A 24,776-nucleotide genomic window follows, 5' to 3' on the forward strand; every position below is an offset into this window, starting at 1 on the left:
AAGAGCAAAATAGGGGACTGTACTGTCAGAAGAGCCAGGAGAGTGATGCTGCATGATCAGGGAGTAACTGAAAGCATCCACCACTCCTCACAGGTGAATCACGTATGGCAAGAAAAGGAAGCTGCTGGATTTTGTAACAGGAGGGCTTTTCCTAAAGGTGCACGACCTGGCAGGCACACAGCACAGTGACCACACACAGGCCTGAAATAGTCTTCTACAGATGACACAGTTCCATAATTCTACAGATTACAGAATGCAGACGGCTGCTGCTGGGCAGCCTGATGCCTTCCATAAGCTCTGATGTTCTCCTCACTCCTACCTGCCACATGACTTAGGAGGATACAGATCCAATGCCATTGAACTTCGGCTTAAATAGTCGATCAAGCCATCTAGCCTAAGACCTTTGTGATTTACCAAAGTTAACCACTAAGGCTAGGTATTTATTATAAAAGTGATACCACCATCCTCTTTAAAGGTATTGTTTTCCAAAGGAGGTATTATGGTAAGAAGCATCTTTAATGGAGAACCTCTCCCAAGATGACTTAATTTTATTTCTAAAAGCCATTATTAGCTTTTGCTTAATAACTGTACTATTCTCAGTAATTAGTAATACTAAGAAAGTTTTTCACTTGTGGCATACTTTATATTTTTCACAGTATTTTCACCTGCTGATGTTTTCCTCTAACATGGTTCATGAGGGTACAATGAGGTGGTAGGAGAGAAGGGAGTAGGAAAGAAAAAAAAAAAAAAAAAGCATGGTTTATATAAGAATACTGTGAAATATCCCATGTGTCTAATTCTTGATTTCTCAACATTGATTATATAATAAATGTAATTTTAAAGCACCTTTCATGCACAAGGCTCTCAAAATTTTAGCAACTTTGACAAATCCCTGTGAGGCTCTGCAGTAATACTCACTGACTAAAGGGAAATGATGCATTTATATTACTCGCTTCAGGTCACTTAAAATGTCAGTAACATAGTGAAGTAGGAAATCAGAAAGAATATGTTCCCAGACCCTAGAATTATAAGTTCTACAAGCCTGAACCTTTTGATTTAACTCTGTGGCAGGAAGGATTAACAAATTTAGTTTTCTCAGGATAGGGAGGATAGCATTCATCTTATTTCTGCTCTGTATGAAATTATGAAACCAAATTCAGCTTCACAGAGCACATTATTTGGAAGCAAACCAAGCCCATTCGCTATGTAAGAAAGTCTCTCTCCGCCAACAAATGTTCACAAGATGAATGTACAGATGAAAGACGAGCAGTTTATTTTTATTTCAAACTCAGAATGACAACCTAAAGTACAGTGAATTTGTCCTTTGAAGGACATGCAAAATGTAGATCAAATATCCATGACTTTATCAATATATAAACGAGTAATACAGTCATCAGGCTGATTTCATGCTATGGGACAAGTGTAGTAATAACACATTTCATCGTAATGTTAGTATTAGGACATTAAATACAATGATACATGGAAGATTCAGAAACTACCTTGCAATTTCTGTTACTGAGTGAGTCATACCTGGAACACTATTTCACTGCAAATCAGTCAAACCTTAATAGCTCTACTTGGGGCACGGACAAGCTGAAATTCTACATTGGGAACTATATACCACACACTTTTATCTTAAGTGTATAAAGGCAGTGCTAAAAAAAAAAAAAAAGGAGTGCTAAGAGATGAAAATGAGAATCATGTCATTTTCAAAGTGGAAGGGATCTTAGAAAATATCTAAAATCCTTCATTTTACAGACAAGTAAAAATAATCCCGACTAGTGGTCTCTGTATTTCCTGGCTTCTAAGTGTCATATATGAAGTCCAATAGAGGATTTTTATTTGCAAGTCTCCAAAGATTAGTGATGTTGAGCATCTTTTCATGTCTATTGGCCATCTAAGGAACAAAGTGAACAAATGAAATAGAAATAGATGCATAGATACAGAGAACAAACTGATGGTCACTAGATGGGGGGGGCTGGGTAAAAAAAGTGAAAAAATTAAGAAATATAAATTGGTACTCACAAAAGAGTCACGGGGATGCAAAAGACAGTATGGGGAATACAGTCAATAATATTGTAAAAACTATGTATAGTGTCAGATGGGTAATAAACTTATTGCAGTTATTACCTTGTCAGACATATAAATGTCTAATCACTATGCTGTTTTGTACACCTGAAACTAACTTAAAAAAAGAAAACAAAAAAAAGAAAAAAATCCCAAGAGAGGGAAGCAACTATGGGAAGCACACTAGAGCAAAACAAGTAACCAATGCAGAAACGTGGGACAAATAATGCACTCTACAATGATAATAAAAACCAAATAAAACAGTTTTCCGAAGTTCAGAATGATCATTGACTTCATTTCGGACTTGGAAACAAGAGAGAGACAAGAGATATAAATGTGTGGCTAAGATAGTTTTGATAATACCAAAATAGATGCATACAATAAAACACTGAACCAACTAGATCTTTCAGGAGCTAATCGCGGAACCTTTTTGCTATCCTCATCATAAAGATCTTAAAACCTAATTTATTACGGTGGTATTTAAAATAAGTTTTCTCAATTTTCACTTTAGACAGGCTACAACAGAAATATTTCCTATTCTTTAAGTGGTTGACAAAAAGCTGTTAGTACCCATCTTCATTCCACCCAATAGATCTTATTTACTTTATTCTCCTAATGGCTCTCTCACTAATATAATTTCCCATATGGAAAGCTGTAGCTATAGAAGTGAAAGCCATGTATCTGCTTGCTTTTCAACATTGGTCTTCACTCAGGAACATAAATATATTCTCTCAAAAGAAACTTTCACACTCTAAGCCATTTTTTCTTTGTTGGGAAAAAATGCTACTTAATCCCTTACACCACTTCATATTTTTTCCACTTTATAGTTAGTGTACTTTAAGTAAAGCAAGTCCCCTTCCTTTTAACTTCTTCATCTCCTCCTCCTCCTCGGACGCCTCTTCCTTCTTAGTAGAAAACATACCATCTGTTTCCAATAGTTTATTTTGAAGATTAGAAAGGATATTACATTGCAAACACATGGTAAAGTATTAAAAAATTATGTAAACAATCTTCTGACCTCAGAATTTGCACAGACCACACAAGGCCCTTCTACTGTTTTTCCCCAACCCTAGCATAATCGCATGTTCTATCCTTATAGGATGTCACCATTACTTGGGTATATGTCCTCTAGAATCTTTTCCTGGAATTGGGCATGAGAATATACTCAGCCTACTCTGCAGAAATAGTCTAACTTTACTATTTCTTCTTAATATGCCAAGAGAAATAACAAAAGGAAAAAATGAAATCTTATCAGTATTGACTATTACCTATTATCTATCTTTATTTATCTATTATCAGTCTATACCTATTGATCTAAGAGACTTCCTGCCACATACCATGTTTCCCCGAAAATAAGACCTAGCCAGACCATCAACTCTAATGTGTCTTTTGGAGCAAAAATTAATATAAAACCTGGTCTTATTTTACTATAAGATTGGGTATAATGTAATGTAATGTAATGTAATGTAATATAATATAATATAATGTAATATAATACAATAAGCATTAGAGCTGGTGGTCCGGCTAGGTCTTATTTTCGGGTAAACACAGTAGTAAGTGCTAACTAAATATTAACATGACAGTTTTCTGGAAGTAAGGTTTATACAGTGATTCAACTTAAGAAAGTCTCAGAGATATGTATGGACAGATCTAAATCTGAGTAATCAAGGGAAAAAATCACTTTGACTGAATTTGTTAGTCAGAGACACCTCAGGAGACTATACAGCCTCAGTCTCAGACTGGTTTGGTAATAACATTCCAGTGATTATGTAACCCTATATTTAAAAAATAGAACAACTTTTAACCTAGCAATTACACTTCCAGAAATGTAGCCCACAGACATAATTATATTCATAAAGAGAGCTGTATGGGTGCTCATTATAGGAATGTTTATGGTGGGAAAAAGTTGGAATCAAACTAAATGGTCAACAACATGAAATGCATTTCATAAACTATGGTAGCAGTCTACTAGAAAAATATTTAACAACATGGGAATATCTTCAAATGTGTTTTGTGAAATGGAAAAGCAGATTGTAAAACTTTAGGAATAGATGATACCAAAGACATATGGATCTAATCCTGCTTTCTTCAATATTCCAAATTTTTCTTCCACCTGATCACATCGCTCCATTCAACAGGCAAATCTGAGTTCTCGGTTTATCTGATTTCTCAGTAGTAGTTGATACTATGAACTCTTTCTTGAAAGCCATTCTCTTATGTTGGCTATCTAACCCAACACTTTTTTGGTCTCCTCCATTTTTTTTTTAAATTAATTAAAGAATTTTTATTTTTTAGAGCAGTTAAAGGTTCACAGCAAAATTGAGGGGAAGGTACAAAAATATCTCATATGCCACCTGCTCTCTCCCATCCCACACAGCGTCCTCCATGATAAGCATTTCCCACCAGAGCAGTGCATTTGTTACACCTGATGAACCTACATTAACACACCATAATCACTCAGAGTCCATAGTTCACATTACAGTTCACTCTTGGTGCCTCCTGCCATGTTGACCACTCATTCTGTCTGCCTTTGTTTGTCAAGCTTTATCTTTACCACCTAACATTAAATGTTTGCATCCTACCAGCCATAGTACTGGGCCCTCTCTTATCATTTCATTCTCCATTGGTAGAGGCTATTTTTCACGCCCTTGGATTTCATTAGTATGTGTCCACAGATAACTTGCCTGTTTGTAATCTCTATCCCAACTTCTCATTTAAGCTTAGACGGTATGCCCAGCAATGCAGTTGTGACACTCTTGGTTTTGAAAAAGCACTTCAAACTCAGCATATCCAAAATGAGACACATTATTACTTACTGAATGACTCATTTCAAACTGGTCACAATCTGGCTCTCTTTCAGAGATCCCTATCTCTGAATGGACCTGCTTCCCATTTACTTATGTAAGACTCAATAAATAATGCTATTTTCAGTATCTCCCTTACCCCAATGACAAATATAGCATAAATACTGTCCACTTTCCCTTCTAAAATTCTTTCCAATCAGTCCTTTGCTCTCCACAATTTTCCTTGCTCTAGTCTAGCTAACTATAAACTCTCCCCTGAACTACTGCCATGGTCTTCCCATATGGCCTCCCCATATCAACTCTGCCTTACCTCCTACTCATTTGTGCATATATTATCATGTCAGCCCTTCTTGATTACTACACTTAGGTGATTTCTAACTACGTTTCAAGGATTGACCATGAAGATAGAATAAAATATCTATACAGCTTAACGTGCATAGCAAATAGGATGGGCTTAATAACTATTATTAAATAATTATTGTGCATTTATCAATTGGGATGTTTATATTCATTTGATATATTTTTATTAGAAATCTAATACAATTGATATAATATGAAACCTCTTATGGGTTTTTAAGATAGATTATGTCTAATTATATTAAATCATAGTATCTGCTTATCCCAGAACCTATAATTTTTGTGTAGGCCAAAGGACTTGATTTAGTTGTCAGATATCTTAGAAATAGTGAGACTATTGTGAGGAAATGGGACCAAAAAATGGAGTAAATTAATTCAATTTCAAATGTTCCCTAGGGATCAAATCGATCATGAGATCTTAAATTGAAACAGAAAGAAAATGATGACAAGATCAATCATATTGGACATATTGGCAGTCTGTTCAAAAATGGAAGGCATTCCAAATCCCAGTGCAAAAGGTTGGATGAGTAATTGTGCCATGTGGCATACATATGAGATTCCCAGGAGGAAAAATAAATCAAAAAAAAAAAAAATCAATGTGCCATGAGGTTGAAACTTCACATACTGATTTCCATAAATCTTTTTTTTTTTTTCCCATCCTTGTTATATAGAAGGGAGTAGAAATGTCCTCTGACAGATGTCCACATAAAGATATGGACTCTCTCCCAGTCGAGTTGGGGGCACCAGATACTGACATCTTAGTTTGACTAACTAGATGCCAACAAATAGCCTACAATTGAGGTGGCATGGGAAGACATGTGGAAAGCAAAAACAGCTTAATAATATTTAGTACTTTTGAACAAAGGTCAATGGTATAAAATGTTCTCGAGTCCCCAGGCTTATTTTTATTTATTCACTTTTAACATTCAGGTTCTACGAAGAGTACTCATTTTGATTTCTCTAACCCACTTTTATCCTTTACAAAAGAAAGCCCCACCCCTAAAATAGTCGACATATTTTTCAATTATTACAAAAATTTACTTTTTGTCTCTCATAACTCCTCTGGACACTTTCTTCTTCATTTTCTTTCACTCAAGAGTACTGTTGGATAGGGTTTTCTCCTTCCCCACTTACCCATCTACTCACCCCATCTCACTGCTGAATTGTCACCCTACACCAGGGCTGCTGGTCCAATGTAGCAGTTTGGTGACAAAGAGAAAAATAAAGATGGGATTATTGCCCAATAAAATCCCTTCCTTGATAAATACTCCCCACTCAACTTCATTCATATGCTTTATTATTTTTATGGAGATGTTAACTAACTTTTGTGGTAATCAATTCATATTATATACATGTATCAAATCATCACATTGTACATCTTAAACTTACATAGTGTTACATGTTAATTATATCTCAGTAAAGCTGGAAAAGTATAAAGATGTAAAATTAAAAAGAAATGGTTTACGGAACAAAAGTGATGGACAGCAGACAATGATATTGCTCAGTCTATACAATCAAAATCCTCAAGAACTAAGGAGGAGGAAGCTAAAGACAGCTGCTTCAATTCAAGGTATTTTGTCATATTTCCATACCTGAGTCATTTTTTGATCCAAAATTCACAAAGATAATGAAAGGTTAGGTTCCCAATGGATGTCTCTTTTTGTTGTTGTTGTTGTTTTTATGATTTTTATTAAAATATAGCTAACACAAAATATTAGTTTCAAATGTTCACCATAGTTATTCAACATTTATATTCTAAAGAAATAACCACCATGATAAGTCCAGCAACCATCTGACATCTAACCATGCTGTCACAATAATATTGACTAGATTGCCTGTTCTGTACATTACATCCCCATGACTTATTTGTTTTATGCTTGGAAATTTGGACCTCTTATTCCCCTTCATCCCCCCCTTTATTTGTCAATTAAAGTGGACACTCAGTATTATTTTATATTAATTTCAGGTATACAGCATATGGTTACACACTTATATAAGAAGTGATCCCCCTGACTAGTCTAGTACCCACCTGGCACTATACTACACTATTAATAGTTATTAATATAAATAGTTATTACCACACTATAATATAATAGTTTTTAATATAATTAATATAAATAGTTATTACCACACTATTGACTGTATTCCTATGCTTTGCTGTCCATCCCCATGACTATGTTGTAACTACCAATTTGTACTTATTAATTCCCTCACCTTTTTCACCCTGCCCCCCATCTATCACCCCAAAAAATCTAGTACCCATCTGACGTCATACATATTTATCACAATATTGTTCACTATATTCCTTATGCTATATCCTACATCCCCATGACAACTGTGCAACAATCAATTTATACATTTTAACTCATCCCTTTTTCACCTCTACCCTCATCCCCACACCTTCCCATCTGATAGCCAGCAAAATGTTCTCTGTATCTGTGAGTTTGTTTCTGTTCTATTTATTTGTCTATTAGATTCCACATATAAGCAACATTGCATTGTATCTGTCTTTCTGTCTCTGACACTTCACTCAGTACAATACCCTCCAGCTCCATCCACGCTGCTGCAGATGGCAAGAACCCATTCCCTTCCCTGGCCAAGCAATGTTCCATTGCATATATGTACCACCTCCTCTTTATCCATTCATCCATCAATAGGCACCCAGGCTGCCTCCACATCTTGGCCATTGTAAACGATGCTGCAATGAACATGTTCTCTTGAAGTAGCATTGTGGGTTTCTTCAGATAAATACTCACCCTATGCTTTATTTTAAAGACCTTGCCAGCGTTTACTGTCTGTGAAGAAATGCAAATAAATTTGTCTTAATCTTCAGAGTGGCCAAAGGGCCACCTAATTTTAGGGGGAATAAATATTCCTAGGGCTGTCCTAGTTTACTTCTCTTGTCCCAGAGCAATTATTTAGTACTCTTTTTACTTTCAGAAGTGTTCTATTTTGGAAGACAAATTATATGTATGACTGTTGAGCTTCTAAGGCCTATGTGTAAGAAATTTGATGGGGAGGAATGAGCATAGGAAAAAATCATTTTATCTCTTGTCTGTTTCACATAGCTAGAAAAAACAAAAACAAAACAAAACAACTCTATCACTTTAGAAAAAAGCAGTGAGGAAGTGTAGAAGAGAAAGAAACAACTTTCCCCTCTCTCTCTCTCTATCCCTCTCACCCCCCTCAGGAACAGGACTCTGTCCTATATCTGCATGCTGAGAAGGAAGGAAATCCTGGCCAGAAGAAGCATGGCTGTTGCTGTAGGAGGGAAGCTGGCAGATTCATTTTTGCCTGATGGAGGAAAAGCCGGGACTAGAGAGTCAAACTTTTCTGGGTCCTCAAATCCCCTCATAAGTAGAGGCTACAATGGCAGGCAGGGAGGGTAAGGGATGGAGCAGGTGAGTAGAGTGGGACTCTTTGGGGGAGGAGGCAGTGACATGTTTGCTCCTTCCCCCACCTCTTAGACTTTGGAGCCTATTTTTGCAGGAACATCAGTATACACGTTGATTAAGTTCTCTAATTCCATTAGCAGAGCACTAAGCTTCAGACACATCGGGCTTAATTAGGCTTTTATGGAAAAGCCTAGGGAATTAACCACAGTGTACAACATTGTTCATTTGAGAAAATGTATTCCTAAACGCAAACTTCTGGATCCTATTCCTTTGAAAGGTATAGATTAGAAAAGGGTCTGATCAATTCTTCTCAATTCAGGCTGTGCATTAGAACTACTGAAGAGCTTTTTAAAAATACTATTTCTTGGGATCCACACCAGGGGAGTCCAAATTAATTGGCCTGGGGTGAGACCTGGAAATAAGTATTTTAAAAAAGCTCCTTGCAACCGAGTTACGAACCATTGAGCTAGTAAATGCTTCTTGGATCCATATTGGAGTAAGTGGCTCAGGATGGTTTGTTTTCATTACAAAGGGGTCTTTTCTTCACAATAAGATGCACTTCCAGCTTCATTTTCCAATCGTTATTCAACCTAAAATAATCTTTTTTTTTTGCTGTGCCTTTTCAAAAAAAGACACACACCTGTTGTGTAAAATTAAATGTAGCTTCTTGCCAAACATATGGTTATCACTGAGTCTTTCAAAATTGTACATTGTTTAAAGTGAAGTATTAAGCCCCAACACGGTGACAACAAAGAATTTAATGAGAATAATTTCATATACAGTGGTACCTCTGTTTTCGAATGTCCGTTGACAAACATTTTGGTTTATGAACGCCATCAATTTTATGGATCTGTGGTATCATTAGATAGTAAAATTCATGCTAAATTTGCAGTTTTAGGGATTGATTTTAAGGTCTGGAATGGATTAATCAATTTTGCATTATTTTCTAGGGGGAAACCGCACCTTGGTTTTCGAATGTTTCAGAATTCGAACGGTCTTCCAGAATAGATTATGTTAGAAAACCAAGGTACCACTGCATTTGAAAGATTTCACTCCTTTTCAGTCCCCTCTGTCAGGATCTTGGCACATTTTTAAGATAGATTTGAGTCATGAACTGCTCCCTGGAGGTTCTGAACGAGGTTTTGCTGCTCTAGCAGAGACCAGGGTTGTGGGGATAAGATGTTTGAAACCCATAAACTCCTCAAAGTTTAACATGAAGGGCTAATTACAATGGTCAGCCTTTCATAAGACAGAGCTAACAGTATCATCTCCATGAGCAACATTCAGGCAATTCGGGAGAGTTCTGTGGTCTCCCCCAAACCCTCTGACTGCCCTACGTGAGGTGGCTGAGAGCTACTGGAGTGACCTCACAACCATGCAGCAACCTGGTTCCCCCAAGTCCTATCCCCCAACCCATCACTCTCATTCTGCTGCCCAGCGATCGTCTTCTGTTTTCCTGCTTAGCTCACATTCTCCTTCCCTACCAGACAAATACATGAGGGTATCTTCTGAAAAATTTGCCCAGAAACTACAATTGCATGTGCTGAAGCCTATTTATCCCCACTGACTTCCATTCAGCAACTGCAAACATAGGTAGACAAGCTTGGCTTTATTTTGAGCTCTGAAATAAACAGTGACTGGTAAAGAAGAGGTGAGGTTCCCTATCAGAGGTCTTTATCCTACATCAGTGGCCTGTGATCCATGCGCAGTTGGTCTTAGGCAGAGTGTGGGGAGTCAGTGAACACATTCACTTTCCCTGTGTGGATATAGGCACGTACACACTCGTATTTCATATATTAAGTTACGAAATTTACCTTTACATTTGCAAATTATATTTTTAACCAAATTCCAATGAAATACTTCTATTTTGGGGATGCTCCTTATGTTCAGTTACTTCATTCTTAAACTGGCTACATTTTACATGGTATACAGACAATACACAGAAAATACCTAGGTCTTGTATTTATTCTTGATAACATAGCTTTCTGTAGACAGTTACTTAATGCTACTTTGAAGGGCATAACAAAGTGAAATTCAGAATGCCTGTGATTTATATGGAATCATTTAGGCAGATTATGAACCTTTCTACCGAACAACTGTGCGGCAGGCTAGATTCTAGGCACTGAGATAGCCAAGTGAATGAGTCCAAAATTCCAGACTTCATGGAACTTACATTCTAATAGGAACTTACTGTCTTGAAATATATAATGATGTTCTTGAAAACCTACATGTAAAATTTGTTTCCTGAACCAATCTTCAAATTGATGTTCACCAAGATAAATTTATCTGCTTTCTTCTGTAGATACTGGAAAGAATGAGATAGAGAAGAAAGGGTCTGCTAGATGAAAACCGCAAGAATTTCACAGGATTGGGAGATTAGTGGGGGTAGAAAAATCAATGGCTAAGACACCATTCTCAGTATAGAAAAAAAGTCTCATCCCAAGAGTTGCAGGATCAGAGTTGGCTGCTCAAAATTAAAAATGTTGAAAGTCAACCCATTTTTAAGGCATGTTTGCTCATTTTTCATCCACAGGAATGCTTCTAAGAAGCCTATGGTAAAAGCTTCAGGGCTACACTCTGTCTTCCACACTAAGTCGTGGTCATGATAGTAGGATGGGGAAAATAAAATTTTCCAAACTGGATAGCAAAGTACAGTCTTAACCAGTGAGTATGCAGAAGCCTTTGGAGGGTAAGTAAATGGACTATTAGGTAGGAGGAGGAGACCACTGAAACAACCCTTGCCTAATAACAGGAATGGTGAGAGCTAACAGCTAGCAGGGAGCAGGCCACCTCGCAGGTGTTGTTGGGCAGGCAGAGGGCAGAGGGGTCATCAAGCTGAGGAGAACCCAATGGCTGTGTGATTCTGAGGGAGGAAAAAAGGGAGACTGCTGTTGTGAAATGCAAATCCTAATGCTATTTCCCAGTGTGATCACGTTTAAATACTTTAAATTTGCTTCCACCTACAAACATAGCTTTTAAGACAATGACCGATAAGCCAAGAGAAACCATCCATCTCCTCTTTCTAAGCCATGTCTGACTTATCAGTCCTTATGAAATACAATATCTGGAAAGTGTCCTCTATACATTCTCTATATTAAATAGACATTTGGAGTTTCTTGGGGAGAATGTAAATGATACATGTATTTTCTTGCTTCTCCATAGATTAAGACAGTTATATTGCAAAACACAGCCAGTGCTTGTAAGTGGGACTTTCAGTACAAAGAGAAAAACTGCTACATTTTCAACATAAGACACCTTCCTCCCTAAAATGCTTATTATCACAGCAACCAATGTGTTGCTAATAATGATGAATGATGCATTCAAATCTTTCAAAAATCAATCTTTTCTAGGACTGGAACAAAGATATACATGGGGACTATATTAGTCAAAATCTAAAAATAAGACACTGTTACAATGTGTAGATGAAAACAATGGCGACCTATTCAGTATAGAGAAGACGGAAACGCTTTACCTATTACTCTATTCAGGTAAAATAGTTTCAATCAGTGATTTGATTTAAAGCTGAAATAAATTTCTCTTTGATCTACAAAAAATCTGTAAGACTCAAAGACTTCCATTGTGTATATATATACCACAACTTCTTTATCCATTCATCTATCGAAGGACATTTTTGTTGTTTCCATGCCTTGGCCACCGTAAACAAAGCTGCAGTGAACATTGGAGCACATGTGTCTTTATGGATAAATGTTTTCAGATTTTGGGGGTAGATACCCAGGAGAGGGATTGCTGGGTCATATGGTAATTCTATTTGTAATTTTCTGAGGAACCACCACACTGCCTTCCATAGCAGCTGCACCAGTCTGCATTCCCACCAGCAGTGTATGAGGGTTCCTTTTTCTCCACAGCCTCTCCAACACTTGTTACTATTTGTCTTGTTGATGATAGCCATTCTGACTGGGGTGAGGTGATAACTCATTGTGGTTTTTATTTGCATTTCTCTGATGATTAGTGATGTTGATTATTTTTTCATATGTCTATTGGCCATTTGTATGTCCTCTTTGGAGAAATGTCTCTTCAGGTCCTCTGCCCATTTTTCAATTGGGTTGTTTGTTTTTTTGTTGTTGAGTTGCATGAGTTCCTTGTATATTTTGGATATTAGCCCCTAATCGGAGGCATTGTTTGCAAAAATCTTCTCCCATTCAGTTGGTTGCCTCTTTATTTTGTTGATGGTTTCACTATTCGGCAGTAAGAAAAGATGAACTAGGACAATTTGTGACAACATGGATGGATCTTGAGATTATAATGCTAAGTGAAATAAATCAGACAGAAAAAGCAAAGAACCCTATGATTTCACTGATATGTGGTATATAAACCAAAAACAACAAAGGACAAGACAAACAAAGGAGAAACAAAAACTCATAGACACAGACAATAGTTTAGTGGTTACCAGAGGGTAAGGGGGGAAAAATAGTTTAGTGGTAGATGAGGGTAAAGGGGATCAAATATATAGTGATGGAAGGAGAACGGACTCTGGGTGGTGAACACACGATGGGATTTATAGATGATGTAATACAGAATTGTACACCTGAAATCTATGTAACTTTGCTAACAATTGTCACCCCAATAAACTTTAATTAAAAAAAGAAAGAAAAAAAAAAGACTCAAAGATTTAAATATTATATTGGATTTCAAAAGTCTCTTACAGAGTAAATATTAATAATATAAAACTGTGTTTAAAAACTGCAACAAACTACAGAGGCACACACATAAAACATAGAAAAATAGACACTTGTTATTTCGTACAATTAAGTAAAAATGTTTCATTAAGAAAGATGAAATTATTTTGAACTAGAAAGTTTTTTTTAATCCTATATATACCTCTCTTAGTACAACACCTTTTAATATAGATTAAAAATTAAGTTAACTTCCTTACTATTTTTTAATTTAAATCTTACAGCCTTAAAATAATAAAAGATGCAGAAAAATATTTTGTATAAACAATATTCAAATTTTTAAAAAGTTTCTATCAAAAGTTTGATTTTAATTCCTTGATGCCAACAACTATTTATTTTTGTATCTGAAACATCACTATACATTTCCCATGGTATAAATATTTCTTAAACAAAGGATGAACATACATGTTGGTGCGTCTGATATGTTCCTATAGTTCTGCTGTAATTATTAACATTGTTCACTTTCTCAAATAGGGGAATTGCATGAAAAATATGATCTGGGTATAACTCTAATTTCTATCATAAACGTTTAAACGTCAGCATCACAAAGTTCAGTACTATTTAGGCTGACAAAGGTGATACATCATAGAATTCTACATCTGAAACTTATGTAATGTGATTAAGCAATGTTATCCCGATAAATTAAAAAAAATAGATTTATGATATGGCTTTATCAATCTGGAAAATGGCAAATTAAAAATGTTTATAATACTAATATGAGTAAAAATGCTATGATTTGTGTGCCTTGCCCATATTACATCATTAAGCTACTTATTGTTGTCTCTAATTTCTAAAGAAGGAAGGTGGAGTTTGAAAAAAAAAAAAATAAGTGAATGTCCAAAGGTCATGAACTGGCAAGCAGTAGAATGGGTATTTGAAGCCAGGTCTGATTCCAAAGTCCCTGTGAAATGGATGAATATTGTAAACATCTACTATAATGTTTATGCTAGAAATGCTGTGAATGAATGTAGGCATAGGAAAATAGGACACTGTCATGTAGCTGTCTTGCTTTTCTAAAGTCACAAATCTTGATGTGACTCCAACTCTATTAATTTCCATTCAGTTTCACATCTAAAACTTTATCTGGGCACTTGTTGGTATGCCCTGTCAGATTCAGCAATATTCCTCCCGTATTTATTTCTCCTTGGGTAACTCTAACCTCACGGGTTTGTGCAGTGTGTAAACACTCATGGGGTAAAAACAAAACAAAATAAAACAAAACACAAAAAAACAAAAACCAGCACAACTGTTCGACCTTGATCCATCAGATGTTAGCATTCACTGAGATGTATAATGTGTTCCCTTATGGTCTTTGTTTATTAGCACTGATAGCCAGTGTCTGTTTGCCAAGCCTGCCGTGCCCACCGAACGGACAGCCTACCCTTCAATAGCCTCTCTTCTCAGACGTGATAACCCTCTGGATCCACGGCCCTTGCCTTGCTCTCCATCTGTCTCCCTTGTCTTTCTGAACACGACACATTTTTAGCTGCTTGACAATACTGAACTGGTATGACGGGGCTCCTCAACGCCGTCCCAGCTCTGAAATCAAGGCTCGGATTTGTTCCCGACTATGAGCCATGTTCTTATGGAGCAGGACACATGGGGAAAGTGGCTGCCTCCCAGATTCCAAACAGGAAGCAAATTAATCTCTTCTGCTCTTGGCTCTGAATATTTTAAGGAATATCTATCATCCATTTCAATCTCCTCCTAGACCAAAAAGATGGGGGAATGGCAGATATCCCTTTATCATCCACACTAGCTTCCAGCTTTCTTGTTTCTTTTCTATTACTCTCCTGCCCAGCATGGAGCTTCATGTCTAGAACTCAAAGGCTATACATATCAGCTCATCCGTCTTTTGCTGCTAAATGTAAGTTTTGACTAAAAGTACAAACGTTGTCACTATTTGTGGTCTTTCATTCTGTAGTGCCTAAGAGGGAAGGAAACTCTCAGGATACAAATGAATCAAGAGATAAGGTGACATTAATGGATAGTTAATAATTCAAAGTATTATCCTTTCCCCAGAGTAGCAAAGTCCTTTCTATGGTTGAGTACATGTGTGAATGCTGGAAGTAGTAAAGGGATTAGATAAAGAAGATACCACAGAAGAAAAAAGCAAGAATAGAGAGGTGAGAAAAAGGGGGAAAAAACAAGAAAGGAGATAAAGCAAAACAGAACGAGAATACAAGAAAGAAGAGTAGTGATATTAAGAAACAGTCAGAAAGAGAAAGTAAAAACAAGGGATGAAAAAGAAGGGAGAGAAGGTGTAAGAAGTGATGGGAATCCACAAAAAAGGTCAGAGACAAGAGATGAGAGGATTGGAGTAGAGAAAATAACCCTAATAAAGAAAAAAGTATAGAAGAGACAAAAGAAAACAGAAAATTTTCAGAGGGGAAAACCATTTAATGCTCAAATTCTGAACTGGCACAAACGATTTATCATGACAGCCTGAACCCATGCCCCTCACTCCTTCCTCTGCCCATATTGTGTGCCCTGCTTCTCAGGCACAGCCACCCTCTGTAAGCATATTCAGCTGGCTAAGCCTACCTATTACAACGTCTCACTTAAATTGCTGACCCATACTAGCTTTTTCCTATGTTTAAGCGTTAACTGAGTTCTAGACACTCATCGTAAAGGTTTCTGTACATTATTTTGTTCAATCCTCACGGGAACCGTGAGGAAGAGACTGTTCTTCTTCCTATATTGTATATTGAAGAATTTGAGGTTAGAATGATTAAACAATTTTCCAAGATTACCTAGATAGCCAACAGTGAAGTCCAAATCCAAACCAGATAATCTGATGCCAGATTCTCTGCCTTCTTAACTGCTTTGCTACATTCTCTCACATCCTAAATCATTAAAATAAACTAACCACCTACCTTTGTTTTAATCTATCAAAGAATAATACAGTGTTTGATTCAGTTCATGGCTTGGGCAACTTGTCTAGTTTCATTTGGTGTTGATTTCCAATTGAAAGATTTTTATTCTAATGGCCATATTACTGTTCCCTGGAACATATACTTATTAAAAGCAAATCATTGGCAGCAAACCATGTTCTGGCGTAATAAGGAGGTGCTACTTTAGACTCTCAGGGAGAAGTTATGTGCAAGACCCAGCACGTCTCCACACAGGTGGGTATCTTTTGCATGCTATTTAATAAGCATACAGATATTGCAAAGTCCTGAAGCTCAAACGGGACTGTGGCAGGAGGATCATTCTGATGCCAGGAATTACAGCTGTTCTTGATTTATCGTAAAGAAAGGCTCTTGAGAGATTTCAGCCAACCATTCCACATTTTTCTCAGCAATAAAGATATGGAAGAAACATTTCCATATATCAGGTGAAAAAAGAAAAACAGAAACAAAGATTTGTGTAGTTTTCTCAAAGGTATGTCAGTGGCAGTGTTATGAAAACTTCCTCAAAAGTTCATGACCCACTTTCAATGTGATTTCTTTTCAATAAGTCTACCAAGATGCTCCAGTTTGAATTATATATTCTTTTTACAACTCTTATCTCATTACACATGGCTCCTGGAGAGCTGGGATGGCCAAGTATTCAGAGTCAGGAAGTCCTGGATTTACATTCCCAGTTACTGTCTTTGTATCCTTAGGAAAGGTCCTTTAAGCTCTCATAGGCTTATTGTCCCCATTTGTAAAATGGGGACAATGACAGTTACTAAGCCTTAGTATTGTTATGAGCATTAACTGAATTTGGCAGTAAAATACTTGGTATGCTCCATAAATCACAGCTGTAATGATAATACCCCTTATTCTTATGGTAGCCCCAGGACTTAATATAATATAGCGTCTTGCACAGCAAACTCTCAATAATTGTTTGCTAAATGAATTAATCATGATTTGAAAACAAACATTATATTACTGTCATATATATTATTAATTAAAAGCAATCAAATAATGATACAATGTAAAAACAGAAATATTTTCAACTTACATCATTTTTTGGAATTTAAATACCTACAAAACATTATTACCCTGTCATAATTTTTGGTTTAACGCATCCTTAATTGGCAGAAAATTAATGTGTAAGATGTTGGTAACTCCAATAATCTATCAGTTCCCTGCTACTATGGAAACTTATCATGAATACTGTAATAAAATTACACATCAATAGTCAGATCCTTGGTTGATCTGTTTTCACTCTGGTCAGAGAGTTTTATCAAAAGCTGCTAGAAAATTGCTCTGTTCTTTCCCATTCCCCTTTTTTCATAAACCAATGGCTAGCTTAAGAGCTTAGCTAACTCAGTGTGTTGTATTCCTAATAAACATATATATAGTGAATGCATTTTGAATGAATCTATTCTGTTGAACACAAAACTGAAATTATATTGCATTAATCTACTAAAATTGAAAATCAAATTGCAAATGACTACATAATTAAACACAGCAAAAATGGCTTTAATGTTAATGGTGCATCAAACATTCATTTTTGGTAAATAATAGAACTTTGTTTATAGCCAGTTAAATGAGACTTAGAACTATTTGGACTTTCTTGACTGATTTTGACCTCTAAGAGTCTATACAAGTCCTGATTTGCATGTGAACAAAGCATAACTGAAAATTCAAAACAAACGTCTTTTTTTTATTCTAGCACAGCTGAATATTAAAACAATTTCCAACTGAGCTGTTTATTGCTAAATTTTGAGGCAGTTTATTTTCTCAGTCTTCGGGTACTTTGTCACTCCCCCAAATTAGGCTCCTTATTAATCATCTGTACACATATTATAGTTTGAAGAGTGTGCCATGTTTTCACACTCTATCTTCCACAACCATATGTGGTGTTGTGTATCCACTAATATGTCATCAATATGTCACCACAGTATCTCCTTCAGTGGGGCAAGGATGTGCACTAACTTACTTTTATAATTAGGAAACTGAAACACAGCTTCTTCCAATGTGTAACAATTTGAGCATTTAAAGATTAGTACTTTTACAAAACTGTATTTTCTCAAATTAGATGACAAAATTATGTATTAGGGACACTGATGGAAGCATTTTTGTTGTATATGCTGATTTTTCTGTGATTCCACAGTTTATATCTTCTATATTGTCATAAATGAAGTCTCTATAGGAGATGAGAGTATCACAAATACTTAGATTTTAATATTAATCTGCTGGAAAGATCATGTCACATTATTCTTTCTTTTTTTGTTGTTTTGTTATATTAATGCATAGAAACACCACATGGTTCTCTCCCATCCACCTCTGCCCCCTTTTTCCATGCAAGGCTTATTTAGTGATGATTAAGTTCTTGAAAGACAGTTTACAGAGAAGAGGGAGTAATGCCAAATAAAGGCTGCAACCCTGTTCATCTTATAAATTTAACAATAAACTGCTCAAAATAAGGAAGAAATCTTATGCATAAAAGGCTCTATGCATTCCAGGTCTCTTAATTGGGCCAATTCCTTTTCCCCCACCCTCCACAGAAAAGACCTTCCATCTGGAGGTTAGTTCTTGGCTAACAAGGTCACCAAATAATGATGCTTGACCAGATTTTCTTGTAATTAAATAATAACTTAAACAAATGCAAAATAATCTTGAGTGCTTATCAGCTGAGCCAAGAGATAGATGGTTTCAAGCCTGGTGATGGGCTAATTTCTCTGAAGTGTTGATTGGGTTATTTTCTCTTGTAAGAACGTATAGAATGATAACCCAGCTGTGCCCTAACCATATGTTCAGACTCACACAAAAGTCAAATCAGCTTTCTTTTTCTAAATTACTTCCTCCCTTGATGTATGGACCTTATTTATAACCTCCCTTTGTGCAGCCATAACACTTATCACATAGGGCTTAGTTTCTGAAAACCATAGCAATTGCCTGAAAATTGATTTGATGTCTTTTGCCCATCCCTCCCTTCAGTCCCTGAAGACATTTTAATATGAGCCGTGACATTATGATGGATGAAATCTGGCATTTTACTGTAGCAATGCTACTCCCATGTGGAACATAACAGCTTGTTCAAAAGCTGGTCTTCCAGCCAGATTTAGGATATACAGTAAAGCCACATTTCCAATCTTCTCTCTTTTCTTTCCTTTCCAAATATCCTTCCCAAACTTCTTTGTGCTATCAAGTTCTCCAGGTGTCACAGGTTGAAACTAATTATAGGTCACATAATAATAGTGATAAATATGTCATCAAGACACAGGGTTAATTTTTAATAGAAAACACTCTAGATATTTGAACATAGAATAATTTTCCAATAAAAACTCTACTCTGCAAAAACACCTAATTTCTGTGTATTTGTAAAACAGTCATACCTTTATAGGGTATTTTGTAAGGCTGAGGAGAAACGGTCTTTCTAAAAATGCCAGTAGACCAGATTGAAAAAACAAACAAACATTAAGCCTATTCTCTAATAAACCATATGTTCTTATTTGTAAATGGCAATATTTTTTCTGTTTATTAACTACTGCGTTCAACTTTTTAAATACTAATAGATATAAATGTGTTTACAGATTCCCTAATCAAAAGGGGGAGAAAAGATATTGAAGGTTCCACTAGTATGTGCAATTACTATTACTTATATTTAATTGTTGGTATATCATGGGCCTTGGTGTTTAAAATATAAGGGATAGTAGGACGTGTCTAAGGATGATTAACTGCAACAATGTTCACATTTATCTGGTGTTTTGTATAGGCTCACATCCCCTAAAACAGAATAGCTGGGCTTACGAGAAATATGGAAATATCCTATAATCAAAGCATTAGTAATTGAATACATGTAACTAGGATTTATGCCCTTCACCAGTAAAATTAAAAACTTATATAAAGGCATGAGGCAAGCGGACGATTAATTATTATAGTGAAGGAAGTCATACCAGTCACTGTTTTTGAATTCAGGGGCCTTAGCTCCCCACGGGTAGCCTGTGTGCCTTCAGATCTGATTCATCTCATTAAATAATAGAATAGCTTTCCCATTCCCTATACTCATTCATGTTTAAATGATAAAATGAGGCAATCATTGTCAATAAACACATAACCTGCAAATTATTTATCTGTAGTCATAATTTTCACGTCTGTAGGAGACATAACTGAAGGTAAAATCTAGTTCATGACACTGATATTTTGTATCGGTCCAGTTTACTTTGTGTTCACTAATTTGACTTAATTTACTTTTCAGTTTCACTTTTATTTTGTTCACTTTTTGTAGCTACCTCCTTCAAATTCCTTTGACAACCTGAGAATGTCTTGTAGCCGAACCTAATATTAATTACATTTCAAAGCAAACCTTTATTCATTTGGGGACAATCTGTGAAACAGAAATCTGTGACTGAAGCTGCTGCCAAGCCAATTACTGCAAAATAACTCAAATATGTCTCGACAGATTGCATTTTTCCTATTGTTAGATTGTTTATTCCATAGATCAAAAGGCTACATTCCCTTTAATTAAAATGAACTAGCTCACATAGTTAAATATATCATCCATTCCTTAGGACTATATATGAGTTTATGTATAGACAGAGTATGCTAATGAAAATCTGTTTTTTTAACTGTATACTTCTATTTTTTTTCTAGATATTTTCAGGCTCTTGAATGTCAAGGCATCCTTTGTATGAACAAGCCAGAATAGAAAGAACTAGTCAGCACTGAAGACCAGAGTGAAAAGAATTGTTCGGTGCTCAAAGTTCACCCTAGGCACATTTCATATTGCATCAGACATGCAGAAGAGATTGCTGAATTTCAAAAGGTTCAGTGGGATAAGAACTTGACATTCAGATGCTTATCTGAACTTTATCTGAATGATCCAGATTTCTTAGTTCCACAGTACAAGGCTGGGGATTTTTATTTTTATTTTTTTCTGAAGCTCTTGAAGGGCTGTTGTATGAGGCTTTAGAAATATTCTTATCTGTGTAAGATGAAATAACACCAATCAATACATTGATCGACAGAAGCAATTTTTTTTATATTGAAATCATTGTGAGATACTTTTTTAAAGCTTCCAATGGATTTCCATTTCATATTTGTGTTTTGTAATTTTGCCATTCAAAAGCAAAAACATGGTTTCCTTACCCCAAATAGCATCATCTTATAATTATTTTCTATATATATATTTAGCTTTAAATATGTAAGGAAGCACACTGAACGCCCATAAAGAGTCTGCAAAAATGAAATTACTATATGCTAAATGGACCCTTGCCTTTAATGGTATCTAAAAAATGACTAGTCTTCCTCTTCAGGGGTTTTGATAACATTTAAGGAGAAATTCTCAGCAGTTCACTTTGGCAAAAGAAAGAATCTCAATGACACAAGCTCTGGGAAGTTTCAGCTTTAAACAATTGTGACATCGGGGAAGAACAACGGGGAGTGTGCGAATAACACCAAGTGGGCAAGAAAAACATAAACTCAATAGAATGTCCTCCTCCCAGCACATGTCCTGGACCCACACTCTTACTCAGGTTCTTCTGTTTCCCAGGAGACTGAGTGAGAAGGAGAGATGCTCAAACACATGTCACATGGCTCTCTGCACTGTCGTGCTCTGGGTTTCCTCCCCTTCCTGGCACCCTATCAGGCTCAGGAAGCTTCTGTGTCTCCATTGGGCAAGGGATGGTTTGAGTCACTCACAAACAGAAATGGTTGATTCACCTTTGTCTCCCTCACGTCTCTGATACAGGGTTGTATTAGCTCAAGCTGCTACATCCAAATACCATAGACTGGGGGGCTTAAACAACAGAAATGTGTTTCTCACAGTTCTGGAGGCTGGAAGTGAGATCAGGGTGCCAACATGGTAGGGTTCTGGTGAGAACTCTCTTCCTGGCTTGCAGGCGGCCACCTTCTGGGTGTGGACCCACATGGCAGAAGGAAGGCGAGCTCTGGGCTCTTCCTTTTCCTATAAGGACACAGGTCCCATCATGGGGCCTCACCCTCATGACCTCATCTAAACCTAATTAATCCCAAAGGCTCCCCGCCCCAATACCATCACATCGGAGGTTAGGACTTCAGTATACATATGCCCTTTGGGGGGACACAAACATTCACTCCATAAAAAGGGCTATTTTTGTTCTGCTTCCTTCTGACCTTTCAGGTAGCGCTATCCCGCAGTAAATTTGTGTATTCTAGTTCTGATGCCAACCAAACTTACCTGCTGGATCTGCACCCACCCTTTTTCTCTTCGGAGCAAGGCAGATGGAAGGAGGCTTTGAATCACAAGTAAGTAAGTTACATTTTTGAAATCTGGGACTCTAGTCTAAGCAGCTCTGAGCACCGCATCGGCAGCACTCCTTTGTGTTCTGATGGTTAATGGACTATTAACGATACTCAACAGAACGGAGGAGGATTTCAAGAATAATTCATCTGTTTGGCAAGAGGGATGATGGAACTATCAGCCAACTTGGAAATATGACAGTAATTAAATAAAATAACCTCTATTTTATACAAATTGCATAAGAATGTGAAGTATTTTTAGTTATACATAACTCCTCCCTTCAAAATACATGTCACTCTTCCAATATCCATTTAATCATTACAGAATCCTGGGGAAGGAATACAAAGTTGGGAAGGCCATAAATAATCAATCTCAGGTTCAGAAAGACTGAGTAATCTACAAACTATATTCATGAATGCACGTGAGTGCCAGCCTTGGGTTTGCACTACTCAGATCTCCCTTCAAGAGAGAAGCTGCTGCAAGAAGAGCAGTTACCCGACAGATCTCTGCTGCTGTACCCAGGATCTCCCGCGGGGCCTCAGTCTCCCCAGGCTATTCCTAGCCAATAACTGGGCTTGGCAGGAGTGCTGGAGTCAGCAGAACCGTATTAATGTGCAGTCTTTCCTCTGGAACCTTCCATCTGCCTGGCTGAGAATTCCCAGAGCTGTGCTATAGTTTAGGCTCTTTTTACTCCAGCCTTTCTGCCTTTTCTCCTCTCACAGACGTTGGACCAGCCCTACCACTCGGTTCACCCCTGCTCCTTCTCTCCTTTGGCCTTCAAAAACGTTTACCCCAAATAATCTCTTACACTACTAATTCCATCTTGGCACAGGTTTCCCAGCGGACCACAACTGATACAATGTGTGTGTATTCACATGTACACATCCACATATAGGTAATAACACATATGCATGTATTGATATATACATACAGAGGTACATGTTTATATGTATGTACGTATGTATGTATGATTGTAGACATATGTGTGCAAACACCCACACATACACAAACACACTTATTTAACCCAGCAGTCTACATTTCAAAATTTGAACTTTAATATTAAAAAGAGTGGTAGGTAGGAATTCATGGAATATATTAAATGTTCAGTTTCTAACTGGCATGTGTTGATGTCACATGGATTCACGTTCTCTGAATAATCTTTTAAAAGGATGCTACCAAAGACTAAGCCTGCCACAGGATAAGAACATTTATCTTCACCCAAATAAAAGTTCACATTTATCAAATTACTTCTAAGAATCTTTCAATACCTTGCCCTGGAGAATTGACAGATTTTAGTCTAGTCATAGAATTTTCCAGTAAATTTTATCTGTTGGCATACTGATGACCATCATTTTTTTTAATGAAAAGTCCATGATTTTGAAGTGAAAATATGCTGAAACTGCTGAAAGCAGACAAAGATATTTAGTCCCAAACGGGACATTTAGGGAGGGTCTGTCAGTACGTATAACATAATTCCATATGATATTTATTTCTGTATTTTAGAGTGGCGTTAACATTAAGCCAACTTTAAAATATTTCTGTAACTTGAGGATTGATATGAAAATCCATTTTGATGATATATTTAAAAGTTCATCTTCCTAAATATTTATCAAACCTTGCATAATTTTCTTTCAAAATGTCCCAGCTACCTTTTAACTTGTTACATGAATGTCCAGTCAAATCTGCCAGATTAAAACAATTTTTATAAAGTTAGATTTTGCAATAAGAGTATCTTAGGCAGAAGAAGGCTTCTGAAAATCTAAATTTCTCAGGACTTTTCCAGCATTCTTGATTCAACAGGTATAACTTGAGCCTGAGAAATTCTATTTGTCTTAATCAGAAAAATGTACCCCATATGTTGATTAGAAAATACATTTTCTGAACACTGTCTGTTTTGAAAAATAGGAAATAAAACATATTTCATGTTATTTCATACCTTTTAAAGCCAAAAGATCAAAAGGGGACAGGTACTCTTCAAAGCCTATTGAAGTGTAAGTTAAAAATTTTACTGAAGTATCTATATGAAAGCAAATTTCTTATGTTTAGGCCTTTTACTGATACTGCTGAGAGAAAAAATATTACATATATTCTTCTTCTGTCCATTGCATTTTACTGATTTTTTTTCTACATGTGAACAAATGATAAATTATTTGAAATTAAATAGAGTTAAAGAGAAAAAAAAGTATGAAGTAGAAAATAATACAATGAGAACAATCTCTCTTCTCACACGCCCTGTCTTTGACTCCTGGATTCCAATGTGTTCCTTTTTGCTCTGTGAAGCAGCACTGATCAGGCTGGTTGTT

Source organism: Rhinolophus sinicus, linkage group LG02 (assembly GCF_036562045.2).
Source record: "Rhinolophus sinicus isolate RSC01 linkage group LG02, ASM3656204v1, whole genome shotgun sequence".
In the NCBI taxonomy this organism is placed as follows: domain Eukaryota; kingdom Metazoa; phylum Chordata; class Mammalia; order Chiroptera; family Rhinolophidae; genus Rhinolophus; species Rhinolophus sinicus.